Source organism: Octopus sinensis, linkage group LG14 (assembly GCF_006345805.1).
Source record: "Octopus sinensis linkage group LG14, ASM634580v1, whole genome shotgun sequence".
NCBI lineage: Eukaryota > Metazoa > Mollusca > Cephalopoda > Octopoda > Octopodidae > Octopus > Octopus sinensis.
In genome coordinates, this window is record NC_043010.1 from 13,691,281 (window position 1) to 13,701,280 (window position 10,000).

A 10,000-nucleotide genomic window follows, 5' to 3' on the forward strand; every position below is an offset into this window, starting at 1 on the left:
ACAAAGACATAGGCATAATTGTGTGGTTAAGAATTCTGCTCTCAGCCACATGGTTTCATTCTCAGACAGGCAAGTTTTATCTTGTGTCACCTTGGGCCACACGGCAGAAATTTATGTATGTATGTATGTTTCCCTGTTTTTATTTTTTAAATTTCCTACCAACGGAGAAAGAGTTGTTTCTCACCAAGAAACAGGACTCCTTCATAGGAATTTAGATATCATGAAATCTTGTTTGCTTGTTTGTATGTATGTATGTATGTATGTATGTATGTATGTATGTATGTATGTATGTGTGCATGTATGTATGTATGTGTGCATGTATGTACGTATGTATGCATGTATGTATATATGTATGTATGTATATATGTATGTATGTATGCATGTATGTATGTATGTATGCATGTATGTATGTACGTATGTATGCATGTATGTATTTATATATGTATGTATGCGTGTATGTATGTATATATGTATGTATGTATGTATGTATGTATGTATACGTGTATGTATGTATATATGTATGTATGCATGTATGTATATATGTATGCATGTATGTATGTATGTACATATGTATGTATGCATGCATGTATGCATGCATGTATGCATGTATGTATGTATGTATGTATGTACATATGTATGCATGTATGTATGTATATATGTATGTATGTATGTATGTATATATATGTATGTATATGTATATGTATGTATGTATATATGCATGCATGCATGCATATATGTACGTATGTATGTATGTATATATGTACGTATGTATGTATGTATGTATGCATGCATGCATGCATGTATGTATGTATGCATGTATGTACGTATGTATGCATGCATGTATGTATGTATGTATGTATGTAAGTATGTATGTATGCATGCATGCATGTATGTATGTATGTATGTATTTATGTATGTATATATGTATGTATGTATGTATGTGTGTATGTGTGTGCATGTATGTAGGTTTGTAGGTATGTATGTGTACATGTATGCATATACATATGTGTATGTGCAGATGGGTACAGGCATGAATGCCACTGCATACATAGCTCTTATCACTTGACGGAGGTGTTTGGCTTAGTGATTAGTGTGCTGGACTCATGATTGTGTGATTGTAGTTTCGATTCCTGGACTGGGCAATACATTGTGTTCTTGAGCAAAACACTTCATTTCACGTTGCTCCAGTCCACTCAGCTAGTAAAAGTGAGTAATCCTGTGATGGTCTGGCGTCCCATCCAGGTGGGGAATTTATGCGCTATGGATACTGGAAAACCAACCCTTATGAGTCGGCTTGGCCCAAGAAGGTAACTTTACTTTAGTTTAATGGAGATCTTTCCTTTCTTATTATTTGCTAAACATTTTTTGACAGTACCTTTGATAGTTTCTTATTTCTTTACTACCCACAAGGGGCTAAACACAGAGGGGACAAACAAGGACAGACAAACAGATTAAGTCGATTATATCGACCCCAGTGCATAACTGGTACTTATTTAATCAACCCCGAAAGGATGAGAGGCAAAGTCGACCTCGGTGGAATTTGAACTCAGAACGTAACGGCAGACGAAATACTGCTAAGCATTTCGCTCGGCAAACTAAGGTTTCTACACTAACATTGCTGCCTTTGATAGTTTCTATCTGTAATCTTCTGGTTAAGTATCTTCTCCTTGGTTTTGTCTAACCCCAGCTTCTCAAGATTAGGAACAAAGCAGTCAGTTAGTTATGTTACCAAGTCCTCCTACAATTATTGATTGCAATCTAAATTTATAGTCTGATTAGAGTAACTGCAGATGCTCATTAGTTTGACATAGATGTTCTCTTTCTCACTAACCTTTAACATTATGTTGACACATACTGAACAACAGGAGTGGCTGTGTGGTAAGTAGCTTGCTAACCAACCACATGGTTCCGGGTTCAGTCCCACTGCGTGGCATCTTGGACAAGTGTCTTCTACTATAGCCCCGGGCCGACCAATGCCTTGTGAGTGGATTTGGTAGATGGAAACTGAAAGAAGCCTGTCGTATATATGTATATATATATATAAGTGTGTGTGTATATGTTTGTGTGTCTGTGTTTGTCCCCCTAGCATTGCCTGACAACCGATGCTGGTGTGTTTACGTCCCCGTAACTTAGCAGTTCGGCAAAAGAGACCAATAGAATAAGTACTGGGCTTACAAAGAATAAGTCCCAGGGTCGATTTGCTCGACTAAAGGCGGTGCTCCAGCATGGCTCCAGTCAAATGGCTGAAACAAGTAAAAGAGTAAAAGAGTAACTGATTTCAACTATTATGCATAGTTTCTTTTATTTGTCCCCTTAAGTTTATCTTCTTTATGGATTTCATTTTTCAATGTTCAAGTCATGACATTATATCTCATAAGTAGGTAATACTCATCATCATCATCGTCATCGTTTAACGTCCGCTTTCCATGCTAGCATGGGTTGGACGGTTTGACTGTGGGCTGGCAAACCAGATGGCTGCACCAGGCTCCAGTCTTGATCTGGCAGAGTTTCTACAGCTGGATGCCCTTCCTAACACCAACCACTCCGAGAGTGTAGTGGGTGCTTTTTACGTGCCACGGCTACAGGCGCCAGTCAGGCAGTATTGGCAACAACCTCGCTCGAATTTAATACTGTGGTTACATTTTCAGACAGCTATTTATGATTTCAATAACATCTTATACATTAATTACACAAATCCTGCAGTGATTGACTTGCATCGAAGTGATTGACTCACATTATGTAATTTGTGGTCATTTTCTGCCCCTGTATTGGAAAAGCATATCCTTCAGAGTGAATACTGATGTCCTTCTTGTTAATCTAGGATAAACTAATCAGATTGTCAACATTGCAGACAGTTTGAAGCCTTTTGGATGAACTTTAAATGAATGTAGCTTCTGTTTTGATGCCCTGCTGTTGTAGAATTATGCAACCTCTCTAGGTGTATAACCTTGGTTGTCAGTTAAGGAATACTTTCTGATTCCCAGCTGCCATGATATTATTGGCCTCACATAGGCTCACAGCTATGGCAAGACTGTACAAGACATTTAATGGTTAGTAGATGTTGTTGAGGGGATATGACGTAACATTCATTCAAAGGTTGCTTAGTTTGATGTTAAACCGCTGCTACTTTCTTTTCATTTTAAATAGGCGTAGGAATGGCTGTGTGGTAAGTAGCTTGCTCACCAACCACATGGTTCCAGGTTCAGTACCACTGCATGGCACCTTGGGCAAGTGTCTTCTACTATAGCCTCGAGCTGACTAAAGCCTTGTGAGTGGATTTGGTAGACAGAAACTGAAAGAAGCCCATCGTATATATGTGTGTGTGTGCGTGTTTGTATGTCTGTGTTTGTCCTTCCAACATCACTTGACAACCGATGCTGGTGTGTAATGCTCATAAATCTACTATCTCTACTTGCAATAAAGGAATTCTTTCTTTGAGTGAAGGATAGATTGCATAATGCTTGTATACAAAGTACAAGTATTATGTACCTGGGTGCTGAATACAGAGAATGTGTGAAGGCTGGAAAGAAATGATACAAGCCTGTTTTGCTGAAGGTGTAATGTCAATAGGAGTTAGCAACAAAGTACAGGTGAGTTGAGGGAAAAACTGAATATAAAGGGGTATCAAATGCAGTGTACAAGGGAGAAGATTGTATTAGTATGGACATGTGATGTGTAGGGATGAAGAATTTACATGTCAGGTAAAGAATTCAAGTGGAAAGAAGATGATGAAGAGGAAGCCCATGGGAAGAAGTAGTCAAAGTTGATCACAGGATGCTGAATTTCACAAAGGAGAAGACAAAGGAATGCAACAAATGACAAGACAGAGAACTGGAAAGAACCCATTCAACCCATGCAAGCATGTGAAAATGATGATGATGGTAATTGATAATTTAAATAAATATGAAGTAAAAGTGATCTGCTTTCTCACTGGTCCTTATTCAAGCCAACAAATGGGCCCCTGTTGACATTAATCTTGCTAGGGTTACTAAACTGGATTTAGTAAAACGTGTGATCAAGCTTTCTGCCATTAGCACAAAACTCCACCATTTTACATAACTTACATGGGAGACTCTACACGGTTGCTTGACTTGTTAGAACTAGCTTCTAAATTCCCCCTTGATGCACCAGATGTAGTTCTACATATACTTAAAAAGACAGGTGGTCACGTCTGGAATGGTTTTTGTTTATAAGTCTTCTTCATCAGGGCCGATCTACCACAGCAAACTGAGACACTGCAAAGGGGTAGCAATCAGGTAGATTTATTTTTCTTTTGAATATAAATATTATTGAGAGCTTCACAGTGGCAATAAAATTTGACCCACCTCCCTTTCGCTCTCTCTCTCACTCTTTCTGAATATACTGTACACATTATATTGTAGTAGATTTACTATGGCAAAAAGAATCACAGTTCTGTATACCACAGCCGGCTGGTGGGTAAACATCTTTTTTATTTCAAAGAAAAATATTACCGGATACTTCACTGCACCTCTAAACCAGAAGCTCACAGTGTATATATATATATATATATAATATATATATATATATATATATATATATATATAAACAAGAAAAAAGCAACAAGAATGGATTAGTTTTTCGGTACAATTGTTTCATACGAAGAATTGTACTGAAAAATTGATCCATTCTTGTTGCTTTTTTCTTGTTTATAATCACCCCACATTATTTTATGGTTAATACCATATAGATTTCTGGTGCATCTAAGTTAAGTACTGCATTCATGTGAATTCATTGGAACTCACTTGAATCTTAATTGCTTTTACTTATATATATATATATATATATATATATATATATATATATATATATATGTGTGTGTGTGTGTGTGTGGTGTGTGTGTGTGTGTGTATGTATATATTGTGCCAATACATTTACACATGTGTAAAAAGGAATCAGACCATAAGCTAGGAAAACATAAAACTAGATAGCTAGGTAGCTAGGTAGGTATGTTGCCTGGTATATAAGCAGGTGGGCTAATATAAAATTCAAATGAATAGATAGATAAGTGGATTGACAGTTCCAATTATTACCGCTAAATGTAGATGATAAATGCAGTTCTGAGTTTCAGAAAGAAAAGGCATGTGGTACTGGAGGGCAAGGAGACTACAAAATTACTGATTAAAATCGGATGAGGCTACAGGTAACAGGTAGAATAAGGATGGGTAAGGTAATAAAAATGCGTAGAATGAATTGTAAAGTTTTGCTTTTTTTTTATATAGAAAAAGTTAAGGCTGGGAAATAGAAATAACAGAAACGGGGAGGGGGATAAGAGGAACGGGGAAGGGAGGGTAAATGTGTAGAAGAGTGGGAGATAAGAGGAAGAAAGACAGTGAAAGAGTAGGAGAGAAAAAAAGCCAGTAGTAGGAGTTAGAAGAAAAAAAGAGTGAAAGTATAAGGAGATGTTACATAGAGGTAGGAGGAGGGTATGACTAGACACATCAGTTTACCGACCTGAGCATTAGTCGACACATGAAGCGAGTAAATATCAATTAGTCGCTAACTTCGGATGCGACCTTGCAACCGCAGCGCTGGAAACAGGGTAGATTAGCAACAAACACAGTTGCACAGTGGGGGAAGAAAATAATACGACGCACAGACAGACTGAAATATTTTTATTTACTACATTTTTTTCTACAAGAACTAACAATGAAGTCACTCTCGCGACAACGGGTGTGGACCAAGGGAAGTAACTTGCAGTTGCGCGCACTTGCTTTCTGTTTCTCCTCACGGCAAACCATAAATTCCACGGAACAAAACTGTAAGGTCCGAGGAAATCCGGTGAGGTCTGCTTCAGCCGAAAAAATACGTTTAAGTTAGTGTAAACAGTCCAGTAATGGAACAATCGGTTTACCATGAGGAAGAAGAAAGATCTAAAATTTCAAACTAGGTCCACCTTGCTCTGCGAGCTGTTTGTATATTCGATTTTCCTGACGCACACCTTAATTAGTTTTCTTCGGATTCTACCGTTTTGCTCATTAAAAATTTTGCTTCCTGTAAATATAGTTTTAAAATCTAAGATTTCAAACTAGGTCCACCGTCTCTGCGACCTGATTGTATATTCGATTTTCCCGACGCACACCTTAATTAGTTTGCTTCGGATTCTACCGTTTTGCTCATTAAAAATTTTGCTTCCTGTAAATATAGTTTTAAATGTAAAGATAGTTTTTTTTTTTTTTAAGGTAATTTAAATTACTATCTTTCATTTCGTTATGTATTTTGCCTTATAAAAATACAATTTCAAAGATTACGTTGTTTAATTGTAATTATTTACGTGCACAGGTGTAGTCGCGTTGTTAGGAAGTTCGCTTCTGAAATACTTGGTCGTCAGTTCGATCCCTCCGGCCAGTGTCTTGGGGAAAGTGTTTTCTCGCACGAACTTGAGTCGATCAAAATTTTGTTTGTGGAATTTGATAAACGACAGGACTATACGGATACCTCTCGAGGTTAGATTTTGTTTTACAAGTTGACTTCGTTCGTCGTCCTGTTTAACATCCCCACCTTATACTGTAGGTTCCTCTTCATTGCAAGTATTCGGGCTAGGTTTCCAGTTTTAGACAACTTCCAACAGTTACGGTAGTCATAAAAGAGACCCTAGGTACTACCCTTTCGCCACCAAGTCATACAAATGCATACATGTATCCGATACTCTAATATCAATGTGTGGGTGTGTGAGACAAAAAAAAATCAGAGAGTGTGTGTGCGCGGGTGCATGTATACACAGATCTGACATTGTCCAAAATTTTATTATGTATCAACAGAGTTTATTTCTACAGGTAAACTTCTTGAAATTGTGGTGTATTTTCAGCTGAATTGTGGCCATCCGAAAATACTTCTTAAATCAGTGGTTTTCAACCAGGGTTCCGCAAGAAGTTACAAAACTGCTAAAATCGGCAGTAATTTTTAATTCTCCTGTGCAGATATGTGTGCATAAGACTATTAAATTATTGCACAGGGGTTCCTCGAGCCAGTGGAATGTTTCCTTGGGGTTCCGCTCCAGCAAAAAGTTTGAAAAGCACTGTCTTAAATACTTGGAAGTACAACTCTGCTGAAGACAAAAACTCATTACTGTTAATAAAAATTTATTCTCAGAAAGAGCAAGGGGGAGAAGTCCCAAAACTTTCTGTCAGCCATTTAAATTTTTGTGGAAATGGTTTTGTGTTTCTTTATGAAGGTTATGATTTGTGGTTGTTTCGAGTTAACTGAGTGTTTCGATTTAATTGAACCTCTTCTGCTATCTATTCTCCCAATATCCAGGCAGTCAATACATGAATCCTATTATTTGAGGAATTATTTATTAAAATTATATCTATTGCATTTCAATCTGTTTTAGGGTTAGGGGTGGGGAGGAAGGGCATCTTTTTTTCTTCAGAAATGTAAATAAACCCAATCTGTTTCTTAAACGAGGGACATTTTCATACGGCACAGAATGTTTTCACCTCAATAGACGTCATTGATTGGTTGAAATTGCAGAAATTGAAGAAAAAAAACAACAAATATCTTACAAACAATAGAATTTTCTCAATAAAGCCAAGAGAAAAAGATGTTTTATAAACACATTCTACCAGTATACGAAGTTTAAAAGTGTTTAATTATGTGGAAATTATTTTAAAAAACTGCCGGTCAAACCGAAAAGATCCAAAATCTCCTATTTTAAAGTATTCATACTAAAATGATAACCTCCTATCATAATTTTATGTAAGAACACCAGTGACGTAGCAAATAGGGGAGCAAGGAGAACGACCCCTACTCCCGCGCCCATTTTTCGAAATTGGCGCCTTTTCAACAATTTTTTTCTAACTCTTTAGTCACCTATATCAATAGTTGTAAGTTTCATACATAATGGCATTGTTACTGAAACGTGAAATTAATGAATGTAACCTATTTTACAATTTATAAAATACTAGCAGTATCTCCCGGCGTTGCTCGGGTTTGTAAGGGAAATAACTATATAAGCATTTTTAGAGAGTTATAGCCAATAATTTGCCAAAAAAATGCATTAAAAATGGAAAAAAATTATGGTAAATTTTTTTTTTAATCGTTGACTCATCGTAGACATTTTTAGAGAGTTACTTCCCTTATATAATAGCGAAAAAAATGCATTAAAATGGAAAAAAAATGATGGTAAAATTTTTTTTAAATCGTAGACTCATCGTAGACGCGTGCTAATACCCAGAAGGGCTCGATATGAATCACGACTATAAGATACCCGGTTTTGGTTAAACTGCACCGCAAAATGTGGAAGTAGTTAGGAATCTAAATCGTAGGAGACAGACACACAACCTTACTTTTATATATAAAGATATAAAGACATAAAGATTTCGCTTAATATAAGAAAGATGAGTTTAAAATTGTTTCGTATGTATCACTACTTTTTTTTAGGTTGTTTTCTGTGCTCGCTCCTCCTAACTTTAGAGCCTGGCTACGCTTCAGAAGAACACTTTTTATTAGATTATTAAACCCCAATTTTATAATGATAGTTATTTGGCTAAATCCCTTCAAATTCTTGATTGAAACACGTAGGTAGTAAATTGCATTAGCTTCAACTGTTATTACCAGGAATTTTGCCCTAGTGACTTCAAGGCTTATTCATCTGTGACACGTCAAATTTACGTATTTTTGAAAATCAAAACATTTAGTTTCTTCTTATCTAATGCTTGTCTTCACTTTCCATTGTATTCATTTTCGTTTGCTTTAAACACACTTGGATTCTAAGATCCAGTTGCTGGAGACGTGTCAGGGCTGAAACCTATCAAACAAACGCAAAAACTTATATATTCTGGACATCCAGCTGTAGCAGAGATGAGATTTCAATAGTTGATGGACAACAGATACGACTGAGCCTAAGCAGACGATAAAAATGAATCGGGTTAGCTAGATTTCACGTAGATGGAACGCTTTTAGTGTGGTTGCGATGTAGTTAACGAATAATTGAAGATAAACAACATTTGTGTTCAATTCACAAAATCATACTAAATGGGTATCATTCTTCATATATATAATATATATATATATATATATATATATATATATATATATATATATATATATATATATGAAAGAAGCCCGTCGAATATATGTATGTATATATATATATATATACATACATATATTCGACAATCTTCTTTCAGTTTCCGTCTACCAAATCCATTCACAAGCTTTTGGTCGGCCCGAGGCTATTGTAGAAGACACTTGCCCAAGGTGCCACGCAGTGGGACTGAACCCAGAACCATGTGGTTGGTAAGCAAGCTACTTACCACACAGCCACCCCTGCGCCTTCAACATTAATACTATGCTTACAAAAAATATTACAACATGTCAAGTACCGCCACATATATGTAATAATGTATATTGTCTTGTGGTGGTATTGCATTTGTTGAGCTATTTTGAACTCTGTAGGTAGAGTTTATATAATATTATATAAGGTATTTGCTTTAATTGCAAAAGTTTTCTTCCTGTACATATTCGTTTCATTTGTACTATAACACAATCACTGCAAAGGGACTACTGTAACTAGATGATAGTGTGTTTTGGAACTATCGCATTCATATTTCTCGTCTTCGGACCATGGCTGCCATAAAAGGTATTAAGTCCAGCTAGTTAGGTCGATGGGTGAGCTTAAAGTTTCCCGCCAAATGGCTTATAGGATGTGTGTGGAACATTTTGCTGACAGTGTATACAAATGCGGGCAAAGCTAGATAAAAGAGAGCTATTAGATTCTACGGATATTTTCCTTTTGAACGGCAGTTTTCAACACAATTTCTAGTTACCTAAACACTTTTAAACTTCGTATACTGGTAGAATATGTTTCTTGGCTTTATTGAGAAAATGCTATATGTTGTAACATATTTCGACTTTAATTTCGAGTATTTCGGCAATTTTAACCAATCGCTGACCTCCATTTGGGGTGAAAACATTCCGTGCTGTATGAATATGTCCCTCGTTTAAGAAACAGTTTGGGTTTATTTACATTTGCGAAGAA

The 10,000-nt window shown here is 36.4% G+C and overlaps 1 protein-coding gene across 1 annotated transcript in view; it reads right to left on the reverse strand.

The window, feature by feature from the left end:
• LOC115218990 (gastrula zinc finger protein XlCGF26.1-like) overlaps positions 1–5,667 on the reverse strand; it is a 15,529-nt gene extending 9,862 nt beyond the window's left edge. Inside the window, exon 1 of the mRNA XM_029789029.2 lies at positions 5,473–5,667. The gene's annotated coding sequence lies outside the window, so the exon portion shown is untranslated. The remainder of the gene's footprint in view (positions 1–5,472) is intronic.
• Between the last annotated feature and the right edge of the window lie 4,333 nt (positions 5,668–10,000).